This window comes from Hemitrygon akajei, chromosome 6 (genome assembly GCF_048418815.1).
Source record: "Hemitrygon akajei chromosome 6, sHemAka1.3, whole genome shotgun sequence".
NCBI classification, from domain to species: Eukaryota; Metazoa; Chordata; class Chondrichthyes; order Myliobatiformes; family Dasyatidae; genus Hemitrygon; species Hemitrygon akajei.
In genome coordinates, this window is record NC_133129.1 from 12,062,696 (window position 1) to 12,090,264 (window position 27,569).

The 27,569-nt window shown below is 44.0% G+C and overlaps 1 protein-coding gene across 4 annotated transcripts in view; it reads right to left on the reverse strand.

Moving 5' to 3' along the window:
* palld (palladin, cytoskeletal associated protein) overlaps positions 1 to 27,569 on the reverse strand; it is a 490,195-nt gene that overhangs the window by 286,475 nt on the left and 176,151 nt on the right. Inside the window, exon 1 of one of the 4 annotated variants that reach the window (XM_073047883.1) lies at positions 9,416 to 9,528. The exons of the other annotated variants lie outside the window; for them this stretch is intronic. The gene's annotated coding sequence lies outside the window, so the exon portion shown is untranslated. Of the gene's footprint in view, positions 1 to 9,415; positions 9,529 to 27,569 lie in introns of those variants that run through there. 4 annotated transcript variants of the gene reach the window in all.

Here is a 27,569-nt window from a genome sequence, read left to right on the forward strand (position 1 = left end):
AAACTAGAGCATCTGCAGAAAACCCGCAAGGACGGAGGAAAAACATGTAGAAACGAAAGGACCGAACCCAGCTCTCTGGCAATGTGAGGCTTCAGCTATCAACCTCACCACTCTCAACCTAGTCAAACAGCCCCAGCCTTAGGCTAATCTTCTACACCAAACTATTCCAATTTATCTCTTCCCTATCTGGTGACATGAAAGAAAATGGGGGGCTGTGTGGGAGGGAAGGGTTATATTGATTTTAGAGTAGGCTAAAGGATCAGCACATCATAGTGGGTCAAAGGGTCTGTAGAGTGCTGTAGTGTTCTATGTTCTATGAAAGGATGGTGAAGTGCCTTCATCAATTAGGGCATGAAGCTGGGATGTCATGTTATAACTGTACAAGATGGTGGTGGAATTGCATTTGGAGTATCATGTACATTTATGGTCACCCAGCTATTGGAAAGATGTCATTAAGTTGGAGAGAATGCAGAAAAGATCCACAAAGGGATTACCACCACTTGATGGGATAGGCTGGGCTTTTCCTGGAGTGAAAGCAGGTGAGAAGTGACTTTGTAGCGACATGTAAAATTACAGACATGTTCTCAGAGTGAGGAGTCCAAAAATAGGGACAGAGGTTTAAGGTGAACAGGAAAAAGTGTATAGGGGTCTTGAGGGGCAAGATTTTTACATAGTGGGTGGTGAGTTTTTGGCAATGGTTTATTTGGGCCAAATGCTTACAAATGGGACCTTGGTTAGGCTGAAGGGTCTGTTTCTGTGACTTTATGATGGGTGACGATGATGATGATGGTGATAATGATGATGATGATAATGACAATGATAATAATGATGATGATAATGATGATGATGACAATGATGATGACTCTATGAATCTGACCATTTCCTTTCTGATATAAGGTGAAGCGCAGTTGGTCTGTAGGATTTGAAGCTATAGGTTTTGAATGGGTTAGGACTGTATTAATTGATAAGTAGAAGATTGAGGGGGGATTTGATAAGGTATATAAAATTATGAGGGGTATAGATAGGGTAAATACAAGCAGCCTTTTTCCATTAAGGTTGGGAGGGCTACAACTAAAGGTCATGGGTTAAGGGTGAAAGGTGAAAAGTTTAAGGGGACATGAGGGGAAACTTCTTCACTCAGAGAGTTGTGAGACTGTGGAATAAGCTTCCAGCACAAGTGATGTAGGCAAGCTCAATTTCAATACTTAAGAGGTTTGCATGGTAGGTGTATGGAGGGTTAAGAAACAGTTGGCTAACAGGTCTGTCTGGGGAACTGGGGAACATCAGCAATCCTGCAGGGAAACAAGAGGCTATTGCCAAGTCTCAGTGCAAATGATGCACCAAGCCATACCTATTTCAAAAAGTCAATTCTGTGTGCGTACTCCTGTCTGCATAGGAAGGAAAGCTGGTCCCTTGTCTGTGCCGCCTGTTTTTATTGCTTCCCGCTGTGCTGGCATCTCCATTGTTGTCTCAATTGCTTGCAGTTCTTGCCAAAAGAAACATTTGTAGGAACACTAATCCTTGGCAGAGTTATCACTGCTCTGTTCCACATGGGAAGTTGGATGAAAACTACACTAAACTCTCCCTTTTTTTCACATATTAGCTCCCAGACAGACATAAGAACAAATTTCACGACATATGCCGGTGACAGTAAACATGTTTCTGATTCTGATTCTGAAAATCAGAGCAAGAGTAAATTAAAGTTAAAAGTCAAAGTAAAATATGCTACCAAAGTACGCATATGTCACTATTTCTTACCTTGAGATTCATTTTCTCACAGGCATATACAGGAAAATAAAGAAATGCAATAGAATTAGTGAAAAGCCATCAAAAACAAAGACTGGGACACAACCACTTCGCAAAAGAAGATAAATTTTGCAAGTAAACAAAGACATAATAATCCTGAGAACACAATTTGTAGAGTTCTTGAAAGTGAGTTCATAGATTGTGGAATCATTTCAGTGTTGAGGTGAGCGAAGCTATCCACTCTGGTTCAGGACCCTGATGGTTAAGTGGTTATAACTACTGCTGAACTTGGTGTTGTAGGGCCTAAGGCTCCTGCACCTCCTGACCTATGACCATAGTAAAAAGGGAGCATGACCCATATGGAGGGGATCCTTGAAGACAGATGCTGCTTTCTTGTGACGTTGTTCATTGTAAAGAAGCTCAATGGTGGGGTGGTGTGGGGGGGGGGGGGGTAACTTGCGTGTGATGGAATGGGCTGTAGGTAGACCCAACTTTCAATATGATCTTGGCTGATCTGCCCCAGGCCTCAAATCCTCTTTTGTGTAATTCCCCAGTCGTCAATCGCATCCTCCAAGAGGACCACAACCTTGATGTGTGGTTTGGAGGCTTGCATGCCTCAGTGAGTCAGAGAGCTACATTGGTTGGAGTCAGATCCTTGTGCTTTGGTTCTTGGTAGTGTCAACCATGCCAAACAGGTCAAAGGGTAAAGGCCAGTCTAAGAATTGCCCACTGGTCTTCCAGGTTCAGGGGTTCACTCAGGACTAATAACCCTGACTGGTCAAAAAAAAGTTAGAGAAACAGCAATGAAGAGTCCTTCTACATCTATGGGTGATGGTATGCCAAGGACAGAGAAGAGATGGAGGACCTTTATTGCTGCCCTAAATGCCAATGATATAATGGGCAATAACTCAATTGCATGATCTTTCACGCTTATAAAGTCATAGAGTAATATAATAAATAGATAATTTATAGCAAGTAAAATATAGAGCATCTATAGATTAACTTAGAGTAAATTAAGAAACTTACGTCCCTTCAATTTAAATGATTTCTTAAAAGTTTAAGGAGATCCAGCTTGTCAATGAACACTCTAACAAACTTCTGGTAATGTACTGTAGAAAGTATGCTGGCTGGTTGCATTATTGTCTGGTACAGTAATTCCAATTGTCAGGAATGTAAGGAGTTGTACAGAGTAGTAGACTCTGCCCAATACATCACAGGCATATCCCTCCCCACCATTGATAGTATCTGCAAGAGATTCCGCATCAGGATGCTGCCATTTAAGATCAAAGATGTTCATCCTCTGGGCCATGCCATCTTCTCACAGTTACCCTCAGGCAGGGGGTACAGAAGCCTGCAGTTGCATACTACCAGGTTCAAAAACATCTTCTTCCCTTCAACCATTCAGTTCTCGAATCAACCAGTACCTCAATATAGCATCACGATCAACACTTTGCACTAAAATGGACTTCATTTTCTTTTTGTTCTGTGTTTGAGGACAATTGATAAATTTTACCCGCAGATTTCCACAGATGTACTGTGGTGAGCTGTCTGATTGGTTGTATCACTGTCTGGCATGGTGCGGCCACTGCAAAGGATCGGAAAAAGCTGCCATCATGGTCAGTGGCCTCCCCTGCAACCAGGACACCAACAAAAGGCAGCATCTGTTATTAAGGACCTCCGTCACCCAGGACATGCCCTCTTCTCATTGCTACCATCAAGGAGATGCTACAGAAGCCTGAAGACACACACTCAATGATTTAGGGACAGCTTCTTCCCCTCCACCATCAGACTTCTGAATGGACAATAAACCCATGATCACTACCTCACATTTTTTTTCTTTCACCCCCTCTCGTTTTGCAAAACTTATTTAATTTTTTATACATATATATTGCAATTTAGTTTTTATTGCCACGTATTGCAATGTACTACTGTTGCTTTCTTACAATTATTCTCATAAAGTGACTAGCAGTGTGACAGGAATCAGTGGGGTAACAGCGCAAGACCTAAGGACATAGGAGCAGAATTAGGTCATTCAACAATTAAGCAAAACAACGAATTTAATGACATATGCCAGTGACATTAAATCTGATTCTGATCTTTCTTGTAAAAACAGTGCATAATTTCTGCATTTTTAAGTGAATATGGTTTACCTGATGCTATCTGCTGTGATGCTGCTTCAAGTTTCTCATCACACTTGTGAATACATGTTGGACATTTAACAATAAACTCGACTTAGACTTTGTGAGAACCCTAAGGATTATGTGAGAAGAATTTCCCACACATCTCAAAGGACTACTTCCTAATCTTGTAACTATGAGCCCTTGTTGGACATTCTCCCACTCATGGAAACATTTTAACATTTACTCCTGTCATGCCCCTAAGTAAATGTTATGTTCTAATAAGTTCATGCCTCCCTCAACTCAGAACTTGGTTATTACGGCATGGGCCGAGACACAAATGAAGCTACCAACTACCACTATTGTAATTTTGCCTGAGTGTTTTTTTATTGGTTTATGGGGTGTGGATGCTACTTGCTGTATTTCTGGGCCATCCCTGAGCAGACATTTATGACGTAACCAAGCTGGAAGGACAGAATCCTACTCAGAGCAAGCCAAGTAAGAAAAAAAAAGCTTTATTTGTTATACATACTTCGAAGCATTGAAGCATTCAGTGAATTGCATCATGTATGGCAGAGTCTGAGGATGTGCCGGGGGCAGCCCGCAAGTGCGTCACGCTACCGATGCCAACGTAGCCCACAACTCACTAACCCGAAACTGTACATCTTTGGAACGTGGGAGGACACCAGAGCGCCTGGAGGAAACCCACGAGGTCATAGGGAGAATGTGCAAACTCCTTACTGACAGCAAAGGGAATTGAACCCTAATTTCTGGCGCTGCAAAATGTGCTAACCACCGTTCCAACATGCTGCTCATAAGGACAGTTGGCTTTCCCCTTCAACGTTAAATATTCGCAGCGAATGAGTCTCTACAGCCCTCCTGATTGATAGCTCCAAAGATTCACTACCTTCTTGGTAAAACTATTTCTCCTCATCACACTTCTGAATGGCTGATCCTTGTTTTGAGGCAGTGACCTTGGTCCAGCCCTGCATCTGTTTATTAAGCACTGTAAGACCTTTACATGTTTAAGTGAGATCACTGACTGTCCTTCTAAACTCTTGTGAGGATTAATCTATGAGCCAAAGAGTCATACAGCATGGAATCAGGCCCTTCGGCCCAGCGGGCAACACAACATAGATACTTGCAAATTTCTACAGATGTACTGTGGGGAGTATTCTAACTGGCTACATTTGGTATGGGGGAGTGAGGAGCTGTACAGGACCAAAGTAATTGCAGAAAGCTGTGAACTCTGTCAGCTCCATCATTGACACCAGTGTCCCCAGCATCCAGAACATCTTCAAGGAGCGATGCCTCAGAAAAGTAGCATCCATCATGAAGGACGCCCATTAGTCAGGACATGCCCTCTTCTCATTGCTACCATCAGGGAGAAGGTGCAAGAGCCTGAAGGCAGATACTCAACAATTAAGGAACAGCTTCTTCCCCTCTGCAATCCAATTTCTGAATGGACATTGAACACTACCTCACTACTTTTTTTAATCTCTTTTTTGCACAACTTATTTAATTAAACTTTTTAAATATACATACTTCTTACTTTAATTTACAGTTTTTATTACACTGTACTGCTGCTGTATAACAACAGATTTCACAATACATGCTAGCACCGTTATACCTGATTCTGATTTTGACAGACATATTAGGGACATTTAAGAAACTCTTAGATAGGCACATGAATGATAGAAAAATAGAGGTTTATGTCAGAGAGAAGGGTTAGATTGATCTTAGAGTAGGTTATAAGATTGGCATAACATTGTGGGCTGAAAGGCCTGTACAATACTGTAATATTCTATGCTCTATATTCCATGCGGACCAAGATGGTTCCATCGGCCCACATTTGGTTCATAACCTTCTGAACATTTCCTGTCCAAGTACCTTCCCAAATGGCTTTTAATTCTTGTTAATGTACCTGCCTGAAATACTTACTCTAGCAGCTCGTTCCATATACTAACCACCCTATGACTAGCCCCACAGTTCTGATTAAATCTTTCCCTTCTCACCTTAAAACATTATCCTCTAGTTCTTAATCCATCAACCCTGGAAAAATCTGGGAAATATTCTGGAGTAACACACACAAAATGCTGGAGGAACTCGGCGGGTCAAGCAGCATCTACAGAGGGCAGTGAATAGTTGATATTTTTGGTCGAGATCCTCATTGAGTCCTGATGAAAAGGTCTCAACGTGAAACATCGACTGCCCATTTCCCACCATAGATGCAAAAGATTCTCCAGATGCTGGAAATCTTGAGCAACACATACAAAATGCTGGAGGAACTCGGCAAGTCAGGCAGCATCTATGAGAGGTATTCCCCTCCATAGATGCTGCCTGGTTCACTGGGTTCCTCCAGCACTTTGTATGTGTTGCTCAAAATTTCCAGTTTTTACAGTCTCTTCTGTGCATGCCTTTATAAGTACATAATCTTATTTGTTTTTTAAAAATTTTCTACTACAGAGAGGCTGACCTCTACTTACCATGTGCTCACCTGATCACTTCACCTGAGGCTTCTCTTGTTTCCTCTTCACAAAACACCCTGCCACCCAGATGCATATCATCAGAAGACTCCTTATATATTCTGAGGCCACCTAATTAGGTACAACTGCATACCTGCTCATTGACACAGATATCCAGCCAATCATGTGGCAGTAACTCAATGCATAAAAGCATGCAGACATGGTCAAGAGGTTCGGTTGTTGTTCAGGCCAAACATCTGAATGGGGAAGAATGGGGCACCATGGTTGTAGAGTGGTTAGCGTGGCACTATTACAGCTCAGGGCATTGGAGTTTAGAGTTCAATTCTGATGTTGTCCTGTAAGGAGTTTGTACATTCCTCCCTGTGAGTGTGTGGGTTTCCTCTGGGTGCTCAGGTTTCCTCCCACATTCCAAAGATATACCAGTTAGTCGGTTAGTTGGTCATTGTATATCTTCCTGTGATTAGGCTAGGGTTAAAAATCTGGGTGGTGCGGCTTGATGGACCTGTTCCACATTGTATCTAAATAAAATAAAAAGTGATCTAAGTGACCTTGAGTGTGAATTGATTGTTGGTGCCAGACAGGGTAGTTTGAGTATCTCAGCAACTCCTGGGATTTTCAGGCACAACTGTCTCTGGAGTTTACAGAGAATGGTGCGGAAAACAAAAAACATCCTGTGAGTGGCAGTTCTGTGGGTGAAAATGCCTCGTTAATGAGAGAGGTCAGAGGAGAATGACCAGACTGGTTCAAGCTGACAGAAAGGCACCAGTAACTCAAATAATCATGTGTTACATCAGTGGTGTGCGGAAGAGCACCTCTGAATGTACAACACATTGAACTTGAAGTGGATGGGCTACTGCAGCAGAAGACCACAAACTCAGTGGCCAGTGAGTGTAATGGATCCCTTACCCAAATCACTGAGCCCTCAGCACCAAAAATTCTGCCACCCCACTAGTCATGGCCTACCAATGAGAAATTGACCTGTTTACTGCATAAATCAATTGTCATCTCCTACTACTGCTCACACCTCCCCACCCCACTTTGTTTCATGGTCTCATGTTAATTAAAGCCAGTATTAGTGAACCAGATGGGAATAGTTTTATAATAATCAAGCCATTTCATGGTTACAATTAGTCCCTTTTTAAAATTGTTTAAATCACCTGGAGGGAAGGGGTGTTGGAATATGTCACACACTGCCTGAAGGAGTGGAGGAGGCAGTGACTCTCATAACATCGACAAAGTATCTACATGAGCACTCGAGTCATACAGGTGTAGAGTGCTACAGAGCAAAAAAAAGGCCCTTCAGCCCATCTAGTCTGTGCTGGCCAAACTGGTCTTCAGCCTAGTCCAATCTACTTGGACCATAGCCATCCATACACCTTTCATTCATGTACCTGCTGAAACTCCTCGTGTTACATTAGACAATGTTAAGAGGTTAATTGACCATTTGATTACTAACTTGAAACTAGAGAAAATTAGCAGTGCTGGAAATCCAAGCAACACACACACACAATTCTACTTCCCTTTCCCATTCCAACATGTCAGTGCATGGCATTCTCTACTGTCGCAATGAGGCCACACTCAGGTTGGAGGAGGAACACCTTATATTCCGTCTGGGTAGCCACCAGCCTGATGTCATGAACATCGATTTCTTGAACTTCTGGTAATGCCACCCCCTCCCTCACTGTTCCTTGTTCCCATTTCCCTCTCTCACCTTATCTGCTTACCTGCCCATCACCTCCCTCTGGTGCTCCTCCTCCTTTTCTTTCTTCCATGGCCTTCTGTCCTCTCCTATCGCCTTCTCCAGCCTTTTATCTTTTTCACCATTCGACTTCCCAGCTCTTTACTTCGCCCTTCCCCGCCCAATTTCACCTATCACCTCCTACCTTGTATTTCGTCCTCCCCTCCACCCACCTTCTCACTCTGACCTCTCATCTTTTTTCCAGTTCTGAAGAAGGGTCTCAGCCCGAAACGTCGACTGTTTACTCTTTTCCATAGATGCTGCCCGGCCTGCTGAGTTCCTCCGGCATTTTGTGATTACTAGTTTAATTGTTTCGACACAACATTGTGGGCTGAAGGGCCTGTTTCTGTGTTGTATTGTTCTATGTTTAACTGAACTGCCACCTACTGTCGCTGAATGGCTGCTTGCTCCACACTTGCCTCACACTCTGAGTGAAGTTCCCCCTTAAATATTTCACCTTTCACCCTTAACCTATGACCCAGTGTCTCACAACCTCAGTGGAAAAACTCTGCTTACATTTACCCTATCTATACCCCTCATAAATTTGTATACCTCTATCATATTTCCCCTCATTCTCCTAAACACCATGGTGCTTTAGTGGATATCACTGGCTTGTGACAAGATAAATATATATATGAGCGAGACAGAGAGAGAGAGAGAGAGAGAGAGAGAGAGAGAGAAGGGAAGGGAGAGAGAGGAGGGGGAGAGAGAGAGAGGGAGGGAAAGAGGAGCAAGAGGGAGAGGGAGAGAGAGAGAGAATGAAAACAAACTATTGGTAGCACAGGGAAGAAGGATTTCACTGCTCTCTAGCACTCTGCAGGATAAATTAAGCACATGTTTTACAAGTGACCTTTGGTAATGCAATATAAATCACGGCAGTGACCTTTTCTTGATCTTTTTGAAACGGAGCTCTCTGGGTCTGTGTAATAGGAACACCTATTTTTACACCACTTGTATGTGTTGGATTACTTTTCTTAGTACTTTCTGTTTTGACAGTTCCTTAATGAGGCTGCTACGCATTGATGCGTGTGGTCAAAGCTCTGCTGCTGGTGACTCCACTTCCTCCGGGTCCCAAGAGGTTTGAGTCCACTCTCACAAGGCCGAGACCCTTCATCAGGACATGAGTAGCTCCTCTGTGCACATGAAAAAGAAATCCTGCCCTTTGCCCCAACGTTGTACTACAGTGACAGGATACTGCGATAGGCATTGCATATCCACTGGTGCATTAAACCAGACTGGAGGATTCGCCAGTCCTGATGTAGGGTCCCTGCCTGAAACATTGATGTTTATTTCTCCCTGGCCTGCTGAGTGTGGTGAACTACATATACCTGTCTGGACACGCCCCCTGATGACTGCTCCTGTGGCTCCTCCCACAGACCCCTGTATAAAGGTGATGGAGGTCTGAGCCCGGCCTCTCAGTCTCCAGGATGTAGTATGGTGGTCACTCACTGCTCGTTCCTTCTTCCAGTCAATAAAAGCCGATATCTCGCTTTTACGTCTCAGAGTGAGTTATTGATGGTGCATCACTGAGTTCCCCCAAAATTTGATGTGTGTTTCTCCGAAGGATCCACCGGACAGATCTTAGTTCACTCCTACATCCCAAACACGTTATAAAGATAAAGATCAGTTTTATTTGTCACATAGACATCAAAACTTACCGTGAAACACATCATTTGCGTCAATCAAATCAGAAAGGATTGTACTAGGAAATATTGCTTTTGGTGCCAACATATCATGTCCAGAAATCACCAACTATAACCCATACATTTTTGTACTGTGGTAGGGAAATGGACTACCTGAACAAAACCCACACAGTCACAGGGAGATGAGGCACCCAGAGGAGACTGACACAGTCACAGGGAGATGAGGCACCCAGAGGAGACCCACACAGTCACAGGGAGATGAGGCACCCAGAGGAGACCCACACAGTCACAGGGAGATGAGGCACCCAGAGGAGACTGACACAGTCACAGGGAGATGAGGCACCCAGAGGAGACCCACACTGTCACAGGGAGATGGAGCACCCAGAGGAGACCCACACTGTCACGGGGAGATGGAGCACCCAGAGGAGACCCACACTGTCACAGGGAGATGGAGCACCCAGAGGAGACCCACACAGTCACAGGGAGATGGAGCACCCAGAGGAGACCCACACTGTCACAGGGAGATGGAGCACCCAGAGGAGACCCACACTGTCACGGGGAGATGGAGCCCCCAGAAGAGACTGACACTGTCACAGGGAGATGGAGCACCCAGAGGAGACTGACACTGTCACAGGGAGATGGAGCACCCAGAGGAGACCCACACAGTCACAGGGAGATGAGGCACCCAGAGGAGACTGACACAGTCACAGGGAGATGAGGCACCCAGAGGAGACCCACACAGTCACAGGGAGATGAGGCACCCAGAGGAGACCCACACAGTCACAGGGAGATGAGGCACCCAGAGGAGACCCACACAGTCACAGGGAGATGGAGCACCCAGAGGAGACCCACACAGTCACAGGGAGATGAGGCACCCGGAGGAAACCCACACTGTCACAGGGAGATGAGGCACCCAGAAGAGACCCACACAGTCACAGGGAGATGGAGCACCCAGAGGAGACCCACACAGTCACAGGGAGATGAGGCACCCAGAAGAGACCCACACAGTCACAGGGAGATGGAGCACCCAGAGGAAACCCACACTGTCACAGGGAGATGGATCACCCAGAGGAGACCCACACAGTCACAGGGAGATGGAGCACCCAAAGGAGACCCACAGAGTCACAGCGAGATTAGGCACCCAGAGGAGATCCACACAGTCACAGGGAGATGGAGCCCCCAGAAGAGACTGACACTGTCACAGGGAGATGGAGCACCCAGAGGAGACTGACACTGTCACAGGGAGATGGAGCACCCAGAGGAGACCCACACAGTCACAGGGAGATGAGGCACCCAGAGGAGACTGACACAGTCACAGGGAGATGAGGCACCCAGAGGAGACCCACACAGTCACAGGGAGATGAGGCACCCAGAGGAGACCCACACAGTCACAGGGAGATGGAGCACCCAGAGGAGACCCACACAGTCACAGGGAGATGAGGCACCCGGAGGAAACCCACACTGTCACAGGGAGATGAGGCACCCAGAAGAGACCCACACAGTCACAGGGAGATGGAGCACCCAGAGGAGACCCACACAGTCACAGGGAGATGAGGCACCCAGAAGAGACCCACACAGTCACAGGGAGATGGAGCACCCAGAGGAAACCCACACTGTCACAGGGAGATGGATCACCCAGAGGAGACCCACACAGTCACAGGGAGATGGAGCACCCAAAGGAGACCCACAGAGTCACAGCGAGATTAGGCACCCAGAGGAGACCCACACAGTCACAGGGAGATGGAGCCCCCAGAAGAGACCCACACAGTCACAGGGAGATGGAGCCCCCAGAGGAGACCCACACGGTCATGAGGAAATGGAGCACCCAGAGGAGACCCACACAGTCACAGGGAGATGGAGCCCCCAGAAGAGACCCACACAGTCACAGGGAGATGGAGCCCCCAGAGGAGACCCACACGGTCATGAGGAAATGGAGCACCCAGAGGAGACCCACACAGTCAGGGGGAGATGAGGCACCCAGAGGAGACCCACACAGTCAGGGGGAGATGAGGCACCCAGAGGAAACCCACACAGTCACAGGGAGATGAGGCACCCAGAGGAGACCGACACAGTCACAGAGAGATGGAGCACCCAAAGGAGACCCACAGAGTCACAGGGAGATGAGGCACCCAGAGGAGACCCACACACTCAGGGAGATGAGGCACCCAGAGGAGACCCACACAGTCACAGGGAGATGGAGCCCCCAGAGGAGACCCACACGGTCATGAGGAAATGGAGCACCCAGAGGAGACCCACACAGTCAGGGGGAGATGAGGCACCCAGAGGAGACCCACACAGTCACAGGGAGATGAGGCACCCAGAGGAGACCCACACAGTCACAGGGAGATGAGGCACCCAGAGGAGAGCCACACAGTCACAGGGAGAATGTACAAAGTACTTAGGGCGCAGGAGGAATTAAACACCAATTTGAGATTGCTGGCACTTTAAGAGAGGTACGTTCACTACGCAACTGTGCTGCCTTTGTTGGTAAGTTAATGGATCACTGTAAATTACTCCTAGTGCATAGTTGGGTGGTAGAATCTGGAGGGAGTTTCAAAGATCTTCTGATGGTTTCTATTCCCTCTCTCCCCCTGCCTCATTTATCCCCCACTTCCCTGGATCCATCAATCACTAGCCGGTCCTTCCCCACCCTTTCTGCCATCATTTTACTCTGGCCATCTGTATCCAGAGATACCGGCCACGTGACAGATGCACTGCCACCTGGCTGGTCGGAGGACACACCACATGCCAATCAACATTTGGTCCCTCCCAACTAATCAATGCACACCTAAATTATTGGTCACCTTAACTGGATTAGCTCGCCCAGCCCCATGCTTTAAAAGGTGAGACTTGGCCTTCCTTGCCCTCCCTTACAGACCACCACATTGGAGGTAAGTGCATTGATTTATGCTTGGGAAGGTCTATCGTTTGTCCTGGTAAGGGAGCCGCAGCTATCCAAGGTCAAGGGGGATAGCTGTTGTAGTGCTTTTCCCTTGTTCTTTGTTTGTGTAACCGTACCCTGTCCCCACACCGCTTCCTGTGTATTGTAGTTGCTTGTGTTGACCCGACTTCCCCTTGTAAATAAATTCCTTATTATTAAAACTGTGTGTCCTGGCCTCTACTGTTGAGACTCAAAGAACCAGTTATTTTCCATCACAACACCATCTCCCCCTCTCTTTCCAGTCCTAATGAAGGGCCTCAACCCAAAATGTCGACAATTTGTTTCCCTCCAGAGATACTGCCTGATTCACTGTGTTCCTCCAGCAATTTTGTATGTTGTTCTAGATTTCTAGGGTCTTGTGTCTTCAATTGGTGGCATTGTTTTCCTCTAAGAACAGGGTCCAAGGGTCACACTGCAATGATTGGTGTGTAGTTTGAGAAGCTGACCAACAGTTAGTCTTATCCTTTAAACCGAGCTACTGTTGCTAGTCTAAATTACAACCTGCTCCCTTCTGTCATTCAACACCATGTCACTATCTCGTAATTACCACAGGTATTTTATTTCCAAAATGCATCACACTAATCAGCAGCATTTTTCTTGAATGAGATTAAGGTTGAAATGGTAAATGTGCTCTAAGCACTTTGGAACACCTCTGGAGATCTAACAAGAATGCCGAAGGTTTTGTGGCAATGGGCCATGTTGACACGGCATTCACTTTAATTTTTTATGAAATGTTCCTGCTCTGCTTGTCAACAAGTTCTATCCCTAGGGAGCCATAAACAAGAAAGCTTTCTTCATTGAGCCAATGGAAATGTACAGTAAAGAAACGGCCATTTGGCCTGCTTTGTCCATCCTGGCCATGAAGCATTTCTATGCTAACCCATGACCCTGGATTAGGCTCATGTATGGTACCTTTCACCAAATACATGCCCCAATATCTTTTAAACATCTGTAAACAAATCCCCCTCCCCCTATCCGTACACCCTCACCTGACCCCCAACTCTTCTCTCTCCCCAAAGCCAGACCTCCAAATCCAAAACAAACAAGAAACAGCTTCTTCGCTTCTGCCATCAGCTTTCTGAATGGACAACAACCTCACTACCTCACTACTTTTTGCTCTCTTTTTAAACTACTTATTTAATTTAATATTTTTGTATATAAACTTCTTATTGGAACTTACATTTTTCCTATTAAGTATTGCACTGTGCCGCTGTCACAGAACAACAAATTTCATGACACAAGTTTGAGTTACAACCTTGACAGAGACGGCACCTTGGTGCTGTCTTGACAAATCAGTGAATGACATGGAGTTACACCATTCGGTCCATTGAATCCATTCTAGCTCAGCAATCCCATCAGTCTTTCTTACTCCTTGCCAGTTCTTCTGCCTTGGTGGATTTCTTGGTGTGTGGATTAGACTTGTTTTTAAGAGGACTCTGTTGTTCATTTTATGATGCAATTCTGGTTTCTGATTACTCCTTTTTTATTGCTGTTTTGTGCGATTTCAATCGGTTCAGTGACATGCAGTCAACGAACGACATGGTGTTAAACCGAACATTCCTACAGGGTTTCAACGACAGTGGCGGAAATTGAACCCTAATCGCTGATTGCTGTTGCTCTAAAGCGTTATGCTAACCGTGCCATCCAGATTTAGCAGAGTGGAGACAGAAAAGGTTGCAGCAGCCGGAATCTGCAGCGGCAAGTAATCTGAGGGAGCATGTCGAAGGGGTCGAGCAGCATTGGTGTGGTTGTATGGGGTGGGGGAGGGTGGACAGGACCTGATACAGCGCCGTGACCCGAAATGTCAGTCTCTCCCGCCACAGATTAGCAGAGTTATTGCTCCATGGTGATTGCTTCTTTGAAACAACCACAAGACATTTTGCTTTGATCACAGATATACGGTCTCCTCACTGCTGAGTCAGTGTCTGTCTCTACAAAATGCTTTGGGCATTTTATTCTGGCATAGGAACCACGTAAAGACAACTTGTAGGCAATACATTCACAGAGGTGTTCCCACCGATCAATTGTTCTTGAGTTCAGCAGATCTCATTGAAACTTACAAAACACTCGACAGGAACATCGCAGCTCGGTACGGCAACCACTCTCCCATGACTGCAAGAAACTGCAGAGAATTGTGGATGCAGCACAGCGCATCATGGAAACCAGCCTCCCCTCATAGATTCTGTCTACCCTTCTTGCCAGCATAATCAAAGACCCCACTTTGGACATTCTCTCTTCAACACCACCCCCCCCCCCCCCCCCCCCAACAATTGGGTAGAAGATGGAAAAGCTTCGATCCTGCTGGAAGACTATGGAATGCTCATCTAATACGCTAAAATAGACTCTTGACCTCACAATTTACCGCAGTCTGACTTGTCTTAATGTCTATCTGCACTGCGCTTTCTCTGTAACACCATTCTGCACCATTATTGATTTTCCCTTGCTTTAACTTGATGTCTTGATGTGGTTTGGTAAATTGGCTCATTATTGGCACACGTACCGAAATACAGTGAAAAGCTCGCCTTGTGTACTGTTCCTACAGATCAGATCATTCCACAGCGCGTCGAGATAGAACAAGGTAAAACAGAATGAAGAACAACGTGCAGACCGTGGGGTGTAATGCCATGACAAAGTAGATAGACGGTGAGGTCAGGAGTCATGATGTGATGGAAGGATCTTTATGGATGGTGTGCAAAGCCAAGGCTTTCAGTGTAACTCTGTACAAGGGCAACTAACAAACTAATTTACCTACACTGAGTGGCCACTTTATTAGGTACACTTAACTCAATGCATAAAAATATGCCGACCTGGTCAAGAGGTTCAGTTGTTGTTCAGACCAAAGATCAGAATGTGGAAGAAATGTGATCCAAGTGACTTTGACCTTGGAATGTTGTTGGTGCCAGATGGGGTGGTTTGAGTATCTCGGAAACAGCTGATCTCCTGGGATTTCCACACACAACAGTCTCTAGAATATACAGAGAATGGTGCAAAATACAAAAAAATCATACAGTGAGCAGCAGTTCTGTGGGCAAAAATGCCTTGTTAATGAGAGGGATCAGAGAAGAATGGCCAGACTGGTTCAAACTGACAGGAAGGTGACGGTAGCTCAGATTACCACACGTTACAATGGTGGTGTGTGGAAGAGCATCTCTGAATACACAATATGCTGAACCTTGAAGTGGATGGGCTACAGCAGCAGAAGACCACAAACATGCACTCGGTGGCAAATTAATAGGAACAGGAGGTACCTAATAAAGTAGCCACTAATGTATGTGGCAATTTAAAATAAAGTACTGGAGGAACTCAGCAAGTCAGGCAGCATCTGTGGAGGGAAAAGGAATTGTTGATGTTTCAGATTCAAGACCCTGCATCACCTTGAACAACTTCCAGATTCCAGCATCGGTAGTCTCTGGGGTCTGCAAAACTCTGACAGGTTGGATGCAGGGAGAATGTTTCCCCTCCTTTGGGAGTCTAGTTAGACCGTGCAAAGCAACTGCATCACCATCTGGTCTGGAGTGGCCACTGTACATGATCAGAAAAATCTGCAGAAAGCTGTAAACTCAGTCAGCTCCATCATGGGCATTCACCTCCCCTGCATCAAAGGCACTTTCAAAATGCAATGTCTAGAAAAGGTGATATCCATCATGACCCCCATCACCCAGGACCTGCCCTCTTCTCACTCCTGTCATCAAAGAAGAGGTCCAAGAGCCTGAAGACACACAAAACATCTCAGGAATAGATTCTTCCCCTCTGCCATCAGATTTCTGAATGAACCATGAATCCATGAACACCAGCTCACTATTGTTCTCTTTTGTTGGACTACTTATTTAATTTTGTACATATACTTACTATAATTTGTAGTTTTTTATTATTACGTATTGCAATGTACTGCTGTTGTGAAACAACAAATTTCATGACATGCGCCAGTGATATTAACCCTGACTCTGACCAAGATGAGGAGAAATTTCTTTGCTTGGAGGTAGTGAATCTTTGGAACTTGCTTGGTCTGCTTTAAATTACTATATTGGTAAATTAGTTTATAATTGCAACATGTACGTGGTTATAGTGAAAAACTTTGTTTCACATGCTGTCAATTTCCCCCATGGCTTAGTCATTAAGTTCTTTCAAAACAAGGGGCCAGTAGAGAGAATCAAAGGATATTGGAATGGGGAAAGAAAGTGCTGCTAGGTAGAAGAGACACTGCCTCACAGAGTTCAGACCTGACCTGGGGTGCTGTCTGTATGGAGTTTGCACGTTCTTTCTGTGACCATGTCCGTTTCCTCCCACATCTCTCAAACGTGCAGTTTCATTGGCTGAGGTGAGTTGTCCCTAATATGTGGGTAACTGGATGGAATCTGGCATGGGGGAGGGTTTATGAGAAATCTCTTATCTTTTTAACCTCTTTTTAACGTGTGGATGAGTGACAGAATCCGCAATGCGGGATGAGTTATAAGAATGTGAGAAAAAGGGAATTGACAGAGGATTTGAAAAACAGGCGGTGGATTTGGAGATAGTGTGGAATAGACCCTTCCTTCTTTCCGACTTTCTGGGCCGCGCTGCACAGCAAGCCACCTATTTAATCCAAGCCTGATTGTGGGACAATTCACAAAAACCAATTAATCTGCTAACTGGTACATCTTTGGACTGTGGCAAAAAATCAGAGCACCTGGAGAAAACCACGCACCCATGGAAAGAAAAGTACAAACTTGCTCACAGAGGACACCAGACTCCGACAACCTGAGCTGTAATAACATCACACTAACCATTATGCAACTGTGGTGCCCACTGAGTGTCAGCATGGACTCAGTGGGCTGAAGGGCCTCTTCCTGTGTTGTATCTCTCTATGTCTCTAAGATCAGCTGTAATCATGCTATGTGACAGAGGAGGCTTGAATGGCCCAAACCTGTTATTTCTTAAATACATCATTGTGGTTTTTAGCTTGAAATCCTGTGATTGTGTGGGTTTCCTCCCACATTCCAAAGATGCAAGGGGCAGTAACTTTTGAGCTTGTTACATTGGCACTGGAAGCATGGCAACACTTGCGGGCAGCCCCCAGCACATCCTCAGGCTGGGTGGGACGTTGATGCAAACAACATGTGTCAAAGTCAATACATCAAAATAAGTATACACTCAATTGCCACATTATTAGGATATGTAATAAAGTAGCCACCAAATGTCTTTTGGTATGTTTGTGCTCTGCTGCTGTGGCCTATCCACTTCAAGGGTTCGACATGTTTTATGTTCAGAGATGCTTTTCTGCACACCACTGTTGTAACACCTGGTTATTCGATTTACTGTCGCCTTCCTATCAGTTTGAACTCATCTGACCTCTCATATCAACAAGGCATTTTCACCCTCAGAACTGCTGCTCACTGGATGTATTTTGGTTTTCACACAATTCTCTGTACACTCTAGAGTTTGTGCATGAAAATACCAGGAGATCAGCAGTTTCTGAGATACTTAAACCACTTGTCTAGCACCAACGATTACTTAACGGTCAAAGTCACTTAGATCACATTTCTTCCCCATTCTGATGTTTGGTCTGAACAACTGAACCTCTTGACCATGTCTCCATGCTTTTATGCATTGAGATACTGCCACATGATTGGCAGATTAGATATTTGCATTAACATGCAGGTGTACAAGTATACAGTACTTATGAAAGTGGCCACTCAGTGTGTGTATATTATTATTATTATACTCACCATATTCTAATCTGAGATTTATTTTCTTACAGGCACTTAAAGGAAACTAAAGAAATACAATAGAATTTATGAAAAACTGTAAGACTGACCAAAGTACACAAGAAGACAAATTGTACAAATGAAAAATAAGTAAATAAAAGTATTGAGAACATGAGATGAAGAATCATTGAAAGTGAGTCCACAGGTTGTGGCAACAGTTCAGTGCTGGGGTGAGTGAAGTTATCCCCTCTGGTTCAGAGGCCTGATTCTTGAGGTGTGAGAACTGTTCCTGAATGCGGTGGTATGGGACCTAAACCTTCTGTACCTCTTGCCCAATGGTAGTAGTGAGAAGGGAGCATGGCATGGATGGTGGGGTCCTTGATAATATTGCACTGAAGATTTTGATGTTTTGATGTACATGTGACAATCTTTAATCTTTGATCTTTAATCCTTGAAGATTTTTCCTGTCCTACACCCTGTCTGCCGGGGTCCACAAAGGACTGCTGTCCAGAAGGTTTGGTGTTGTGTTTTCCAGGTAAGTTGTCAAGTTTATTTTTAAAAATTTTTACTTATTTTGCAAAACAGCCCAGCAACTCTGATTAACCCTAACCTAATCACGGGACGATTTACAATGACCAATTAACCTGCCCAGTACATCTTTGGACTGTGGGAGGAAACCAGAGAACTTTGGAAAAGCCACGCATTCCATGGGGTGCATGTACAGAACGGCAGGAGAACTGACCTTCCAACATTGGAAAGTCTCGAACTGTTTGCAGAATTTGTCTGGTTTGCAGATAGAATTTATTTATTGGTCATTACTGACAATGGCCAATTCATTTACCTGCCAACATTTTACCAGGAAAAGAATTATGGAGAGTCAGAGAGCGCTGCAACATGGACAGAAGCCTTCAGTCCAATGAGACTTCATCGACCACCCCATTACACTAACCATAAGACCGTAAGGCACAGCAGCAGAATTAGGCCATTTGGCCCATTGAGTCTGCTCCACCATTTCATCACGGCTGATACATTTCCCCCTCACATTTCTCCTGCCTTCTCCCCATGCCCTTACTAATCACGAATCTATCAACCTCTGCCTTAAATGCACCGAGTGACCTGCTTCCACAGCTGCCTGTGGCAACAAATTCCACAGATTCATCTCCCTCTGGCTAAAGAAATTCCTCTTCATCTCTGTTCTAAAAGGACAACCCTCAATTTTGAAGCTGTGTTCTCGTGTCCTAGACTCCCCTACTATAAGAAACATCCTCTCCACATCTACCCTATTGAGGCCTTTCAACATTCAATAGGTTTCAATGAAATACCCCCCATCATCCTTCTAGATTCCAGTGAGTAGTTAGGCCCAGAGCCTTCAATTGCTCCTCATATGTTAACCCTTGCATTCCCAGAATGATTCTTGTGAACATCCTCTGAACCCTCTCCAATGTAAAGTACATTCTTTCTTAAATAAGGGGCCCGTTCACAACACTCCAAGTGAGACCTCACCAGTGCCTTATACAGCCTCAGCAATACATCCTTGCTTTTATATTCTAGTCCCTTTGAAATGAATGCTAACCTTTGCCTTCCTCACCACCGATACAAGTTAACCTTTAGGGAATCCCGCGCAAGGACTCCCAAATCCTTCTGCATCTCAGACTTTTCTTCCCATTTAGAAAATAATCTCTGCCCTTATTCTTTCTATCAAAGTGCATGGCCATACACTTCCCGATACTGTACTCCATCTGCCACTTCTTTGCCCATTTTTCTAATCTGTCTAAGTCCCTCTGCTAATATATTTAACCCTATGCTAGTCCTTATTGCTCTTACTCTTTCTACATTCCCATCAGCTCCCCCCAGATTCTACCACTCACCTACACACTGGAGGCAATTTACGGCCACCACTGACTCTCACAGGAGGAAAAAAAAAACACCCGGAAAAAAAATCTATATGCTTTAGAGGGAGAACATGCAAACTCCACAAAGACAGCAGCGGAGGTCAGGACTGAACCCAAGTCTCTAGCGAGAGATGTAGTGGCAGATGATACTTGCCTACTTAACCTAATCACAGGACAATTTATAATGACCAATTCAGTCCATAGCTTCCTTTACTGTCATAATGAGACCACACTAGGGTGGGAGGAGCAACACCTTATATTCTGTTGGGTAGCTTCCAACCTGATGTCATGAACATCGATTTCTCAAAATTCTGGTAGTTGCCTCCCCCTTCATCATTCCCCATTCCCATTTCCCTCTCCTTACCTGCCCACTGCCTCCCTCTGGTGCTCCCCCCTTCCCTTTCATCCATGGCCTTCTGTCCTTTCCTATCAGATTCCCCCTTCTCCAGCCCTTTAACTCTTTCACTAATCAACTTCCCAGCTCTGTATTTCACCCCTCCCCCTCCTGATTTCACCTATCACCTCCTACCTTGCATTTCCTCCTGCCCTCCCTCCACTTTCTTACTCCAACTTCTCATCTCTTTTTTCCAGTCCTGATGAAGGGTCTCGGCCTGTATTCTTTTCCATAGATGCTGCCCGGCCTGCTGAGCTCCTCCCGAGTTCTGTGTGCGTTCCTTTCACTTTCTCTTGTTTGGTGATTAACCTACTAACATGTATATCTTTGGACTATGGGAGACAACCAGAGCACCCAGAGGAAACCTGCAAGGATAATGTATGAACTCCTTACAAATGGCACTGGAAATGAACTCCAGACTCTGATGCTCCCAGCTGTAATAGCGTCATGCTAACTGCTACACTAACATGGTTCCCTTTTGTAATCAAAATAATTGCAAAAGCACAATAAATACCATGCATGTCACAACCAATTAAGTCAAGTCATTGGGACCATAATGTCCAGTGTCAAACCAGCTAACAGTCTTGCCATCCCCACCACTAACAGCATCTACAAGGCACTGCCTCAAGAAGGGGGCATCTATCATAGAACCTAAAGCAGTACAGTCCCCTCTCCCTTCCCCCTTTTCCCAACCATGATTCCCCTCTCCCTGCCCCCTTCCCACTCTCAGTTCACAATAGGGACCCATATCAGAATCAGGTTGATCATCACTCACATACGTCGTGAAATTTGCTTTCTCTTGTGGCAGCAGTACAATGTAATACATAAAATTACTACAGTACTGTGCAAAAGTCTTAGGCATCCTAGCTCTATCTCTATGGTGTGTGTGAGAGAGTGTACATGAGCCTAAGACCTTTGCACAGAACTGTACATTCTGTTACATAGAAGTTTTAAAAGTACAGCATGAGAACATGCACTTTCACCCACAATATTGCACTGAACTAATTAAACTGGTAATGAAATACCAAACTAAACTAATCCCCTCTGTCTAAGCAATGCTCATATCCCTCTCTTCCCTGCACGTCCATGTGCCAGTTGTGATGACTAAAACTGAGCCACACAGGCTGAAATTGTTAAATATAAAAGTCTTTTGACATGGCAAACCTCCAGGAGCGAGAGAGTCCAAGAGTATCTCAGTCACCTGACACATCGTTTTATACTTCATCAACACAATGATAACAATACACTATTATTTTGGGCGCCTCATCTAAGAAAAAATGTGCTGGCATTGGAAGGGGTCCAGAGGAGATTCACAAGAATGATTCTGCAAATGAAAGGGTTAATGTATGAGGAGCATTTGATGGCACTGAGCCTGTACTCTCAGGAATTTAGAAGAATGACAGTGGAAATCATTGAAAACTATCAAACCGCATGGTTTGTTGCCTCCTGGGTACCAGGGTCCGGGATGTCTTTGACCGGGCGCATGACATCCTGGTACGAGAGGGAAAGCAACCAGAAGTCGTGATACATGTTGGTACCGATGACACAGGCAGGAAGAGGGATGAGGTCATGAAGTGTGAGTTTCGGGTACGAGGCAGAAGGCTGAAGAACATGACCTCAAGGGTGGCGTTCTCAGGATTGCTGCCAGTGCTACGTGATAGTGATGGTAAGAATTGGAGGAGATGGCAGTTGAATGTGTGGCTGAGGAGTTGGTGCAGGGGGCAGGGTTTTAGATTTTTGGATCATTGGGATCTCTTCTGGGGAAGGTGGGACCTGTACAGATTGGATGGGTTGCACCTGAACTCGAGGGGGAGCAATATCCTTGCTGGTAGATTTGCTAGCATGGTTCGGGAGGGTTTAAACTAATTTGCAAGGGGGATGGGACCCGGAGCGATAGAGCAGTGAAAGAAGTGCATGGAGTAAAGCCAGATCTAACATATAGAGAGGCTTTGAGGAAAGAGCAGCAGAATAAAGGGTGTAAAGGTAGTAAGGTAGAAGGGCTAAAGTGTGTGTACTTCAATGCAAGAAGCATCAGGAACAAAGGTGATGAACTGAGAGCTTGGATACATACATGGAATTATGATGTAGTGGCCGTTACGGAGACTTGGCTGGCATCAGGGCAGGAATGGATTCTCAATATTCCTGGATTTCAGTGCTTTAAAAGGGATAGGGAGGGGGGAAAAGGGAGGAAGGGTGGCATTACTGGTCAGGGATACTATTACAGCTACAGAAAGCGTGAGTAATGTAGCAGGATCATCTTTTGAGTCAGTATGGGTGGAAGTCAAGGAACAGGAAGGGAGCAATTACACTACTGGGGGTATTCTATAGGACCCCTGGTAGCAACAGAGATACTGAGGAGCAGATTGGGAGGCAGATTTTGGAAAGGAGAGAAAATAACAGGGCTGTTATCATGGGTGACTTTAACTTCCCTAATATTAATTGGCACTTGATTAGTTCCAACGGTTTAGATGGGGCAGAGTTTAAGTATGTCCAAGATGGATTCCTGTCACAGTATGTTGACAGGCCGACTAGGGGGAATGCCATACTAGATCTAGTATTAGGTAACGAACCGGGTCAGGTCACAGATCTGTCAGTGGGTGAGCATCTGGGGGACAGTGACCACCGCTCCCTGGTCTTTAGCATTATCATGGAAAATGTCCAGAGAGGACAGGAAAATCTTTAATTGGGGAAGGGCAAATTATGAGGCTATAAGTCTAGAATTTGCGGGTGTGAATTGGGATGATGTTTCTGCAGGGAAATGTACTATGGACATGTAGTCGATGTTTAAGGATCTCTGCAGGATGTTAGGGATAAATTTGTCCCGGTGAGGAAGATAAAGAATGGTTGGGTGAAGGAACCATGGGTGACAAGTGAGGTGGAAAATCTAGTCAGGTGGAAGAAGGCAGCATACATGAGGTTTAGGAAGCAAGGATCAGATGGGTCTATTGAGGAATATAGGATAGCAAGAAAGGAGCTTAAGAAGGGGCTGATTATTGTGATTATCAGAGTATACTGACTTCTGACCATGCCCCAATTACTCTGTCCTTAAATTTTCCTGGTCTCCCTCAGAGGAATAAACACTGGTGGTTTGATTCGACTTTATTATCGGATGATGATTTTTAAAAATTTATTAAGGATCAGATAACCTTTTATTTTAACACCAATACATCACCTGAAGTGTCATCCCAGATTGTCTGGGATGCCATGAAAGCATATTTGAGGGGCCAAATAATCTCCTATACAGCAAATCTTAATAGAAAGTCCTGTGCAGATCGATTAGACCTCATTAATCAGATTAAAGATTTGGATCAACTGTATGCTCAAACTAAGAACCCTGAACTATACAAGAAGCGTGTAGAACTTCAAGCTAAATTTAACCTCCTGTCTACTCAACCTGTCGAACACCAACTTCTTGAAAGTAAGAGTCGCTTTTATATCCATGGCGACAAATCTGGTAAATTTCTAGCCAATCAGTTGAGGCGTTCCAAAGCCAAACAACATATTACAAAGATCCGGAAGGAGAATGGTGACCTTACATCGGATCACCTAGAAATCAATGATGCATTTAAAAATTTCTACTCTCGACTTTATTCCTCTGAACCTTTGAATGACAATATCTCTGACCATTTTTTAAATAATCTGAATATTCCTTCACTTTCATCTGATTTTAAAGCCAAACTTAATGCGCCTATATCATCAGAAGAAATATCTTTTGCAATTTCTGCATTGTCTTCAGGGAAATCTCCTGGACCTGATGGGTTCCCCGTAGAATTTTATAAATCATTCTCTTCACTTCTCTCTCCTCAGTTACTCTCAGTATTATCTGACTCGTTTAGGTGTGGCCAATTGCCACCCTCCTTTAATGAGGCTTCTATTATTCTTTTATTAAAAAAGGGTAAAGACCCAACTGAGTGTTCCTCGTATAGGCTGATTTCTTTGCTTAATGTTGATGTTAAAATCTTGGCCAAAGTCTTGGCTTATAGATCAGAAACTGTTATTCCCTCTATTATTTCCGATGATCAAACTGGTTTTATTAAAAACCGTCTCCCTTTTTTTAACATGCAATGCTTATTTAACATTTTATATTCACCTCCAACTGGGATTCCTGAATGTGTTATTTCCCTCGATGCGGAGAAAGCATTTGATCGTATAGAGTGGAACTACCTTTTTGCAGTTTTAGAAAAATTTGACTTCGGTCAAAGTTTTATCTCTTGGATCAAATTGCTGTATTTGTGTCCTACTGCCTCTGTTTTAACTAATTTTCAGAAATCCCAGTTATTTAACCTCAAACGTGGCACCCGTCAGGGATGCCCTTTAAGTCCCTTTCTCTTTGATTTGGCTATAGAACCCTTGGCGATAGCATTTCAAAATTGTCCTGAACTGACCGGGATTTGGAGAGGGGGTGTTGAGCATAAAGTTTCTCTTTATGCCGATGACTTATTACTTTTTCTTTCAAATCTGTCTACATCCTTACCTCCAATGTTTTCACTTCTTGACCAGTTTAGCCAGCTCTCTGGATATAAACTTAATTTACATAAGAGTGAACTTTTCCCAATTAATAAAGAAGCACAAGAATTAACATTTTGTGATCTCCCTTTTAAAGTAGTTCATAATCAATTTACTTGGAATTACAGTCACAAGGAAGTTTAAAGATCTCTTTCGTGAAAATTTTGCCAATCTCTCATATACTATTAAACAGAGTCTGTTACAATGGTCACCTCTTTCTATGTCTTTGGTAGGTCGTATTAATGTTGTTAAAATGTATGTTCTCCCTAAACTTTTATATTGATTTCAATCAATCCCAATTTTTATTCCTAAATCTTTTTTTTGATTCCTTAGACTATTATTTTGTCATATCTGTGGAAGAATAAGCGCTCTAGAATTAATAAAGGTTATCTCCAAAAATCTAAAAAGGAGGGTGGCATGGCTTTACCTAACTTTCGTTTATATTATTGGGCAGCCAATATACATTGTGCTACCTTTTGGTCTTTTTTTCATGGCCAACCCAAGTGCCCTAATTGGGTGGCAATGGAGTTGAGCTCCACTAAAGAATTATCTATCTCTGCACTTCTTGGCTCTGTACTCCCTAGTAGTTTGTCCAGATTAATAGTTAATCCTCTTGTTAGACACACTCTGCGTATATGGGCTCAGTTTAGGAAATTTTATGGCTTCCATGGTTTTTCCTTTTCTAGCCCTATCTTACATAATCACCTTTTTTTTTACCTACTACGTATGATTCAGCATTCCTTGATTGGTATAGGAAGGGCATTAGACATTTTGAAGATCTTTTTATTGATAATTGCTTTGCTTCTTTTCAACAGCTCTCTGCTAAGTTCAATCTGCCCAATGCTCATTTTTTTAGATATCTCCAAATTAGACACTTTATTACTCCTTTAATTCCTAACTTCCCTGAAATGCCTGAGAAAAATGTTATGGACTTATTTCTTTCTATTAATCCACTAGGTAAAGGTTTAATATCATTTATTCGTGATAAATTAGCAGCCTTACGACGTGCCCCTGTGGATAAAATTAAAATGGCATGGGAGCATGATTTAAATACCTCCTTATCTGATGAGACTTGGGACTCGATTCTCAAATCGGTTAATTCAACCTCTCTTTGTGCTCGCCATTGCCTTTTACAGCTTAAGATTGTTCATAGAGCCCATATGTCTAAATCTAAATTACCTCGATTTTACCCTAACATTAGTCCGCTTTGTGATAAATGCAAAAGGGGCGAGGCCTCTCTCATTCATATGTACTGGCTTTGTCCTAGCTTAGAGAAATTTTGGAAAGATGTCTTCATAACGTTATCGCATATTCTAAATCACCACCTAGAACCTAACCCTTTAATTGCTTTGTTTGGTGTCTGGGGTGAGGCAGATTTACGTCTGAGTTCGACTAAGTGTCGAATATTATCTTTTGCCTCTCTCCTGGCTAGACGTTTAATCCTCCTTAGATGGAGAGATGCTGCCCCGTTCACGCATGCTCAATGGCTTAACGATATTATGGCCTGCTTAGACCTTGAAAAAATTCATTATTCAGTTCTTAATTCAGATTTAAAGTTCCATAAGGTCTGGGGACCTTTTATTGAGTACTTTCATAACCTTCCTCTTGACTAAGGTTTTTTTTGGTTCCTTGCTTTCAGCTCCTTTTTTTTGTTGGTAGTAGGCATTAATATCTTCTGTTGCTAAGTGTATTTACAGTTTTGGGGGTTTGATTGTCCTGATTTATATTCTCTATTGTGTTGTGGTTGGTCTGGAGTTTTTTTTGTTGTGGGGCTTGGGGAGGATATTAATTTTACATGTCTTCAATTTGGGTGCTTTCTCAATTATCTTTGTATCATATTATTATTGTATGTTTATTTTTGCACTGTATCAATGTTCATTTTGATCTGGGGTTTTTTTCTGTAGCTATGTAGAAAATGTATAAAAAAACCAATAAAAAAAAAAGAAGGGGCTGAGAAGAGCAAGAAGGGGGCATGAGAAGGCCTTGGCGAGTAGGGTAAAGGAAAACCCCAAGGCATTCTTCAATTATGTGAAGAACAAAAGGATGACAGGAGTGAAGGTAGGACCGATTAGAGATAAAAATGGGAAGATGTGCCTGGAGGCTGTGGAAGTGAGCGAGGTCCTCAATGAATACTTCCTCTTCGGTATTCACCAATGAGAGGGAACTTGATGACGGTGAGGACAATATGAGTGAGGTTGATATTAAGGGAGAGGAGGTGTTGCAGTTGTTAAAATACATTAGGACGGATAAGTCCCCGGGGCCTGACGGAATATTCCCCAGGCTGCTCCATGAGGCAAGGGAAGAAATTGCTGAGCCTCTGGCTAGGATCTTTATGTCCTCGTTGTCCACGGGAATGGTATCGGAGGATTGGAGGGAGGAGAATGTTGTCCCCTTGTTCAAAAAAGGTAGTAGGGATAGTCCG